Source organism: Myotis brandtii, unplaced genomic scaffold, assembly GCF_000412655.1.
Source record: "Myotis brandtii unplaced genomic scaffold, ASM41265v1 scaffold39, whole genome shotgun sequence".
NCBI lineage: Eukaryota > Metazoa > Chordata > Mammalia > Chiroptera > Vespertilionidae > Myotis > Myotis brandtii.
The window spans coordinates 7,547,273-7,547,742 of record NW_005364953.1 but is presented as its reverse complement, the minus strand read 5'-3'; positions in this window follow the sequence as shown (position 1 = coordinate 7,547,742).

The window sequence follows — 470 nt, the reverse complement described above, 5'->3', positions numbered from 1 at the left end:
CTCCCGGGCGGCCCACCCTTCGTGGCAACCTCCGGGGCTGCAAACCCCCTGGGTCGCCCTCCAAAAGCAGCTCCCGGCCTGGGCGTGGAGGCATCGCGGGGGCGGGAGTGAAAGGCCCCAGGGAGGAAGGAGGAGGAGGAGGAGGAGGAAAGGTCTGTAAAGGGGGATGCCTGCAGGACTTGGGATCGAAAACCTGGCTCCAAGAGGACTCGGCTTCTGCCCGCTCTCCCCAGGCTCCTCAGTCATCAAACCCAGCCCCTTGACCCTTACCCTTTACCCTAACGACTCTCAGTCTGGCCAGAGGAATAAATCCTCATACATGTTTACATCTCAGGCCATCCCCAGGACTGAAGGGCTGAGAAGCCTGTGGTCCACATTGGAACTCCGATGACTTTACATTAGCTCCGAGGAGAGCAGCTTGCGAAGGAGCTGAAACTGCCGGCAGACTTCCTTTCACTCTTAGAATGTTT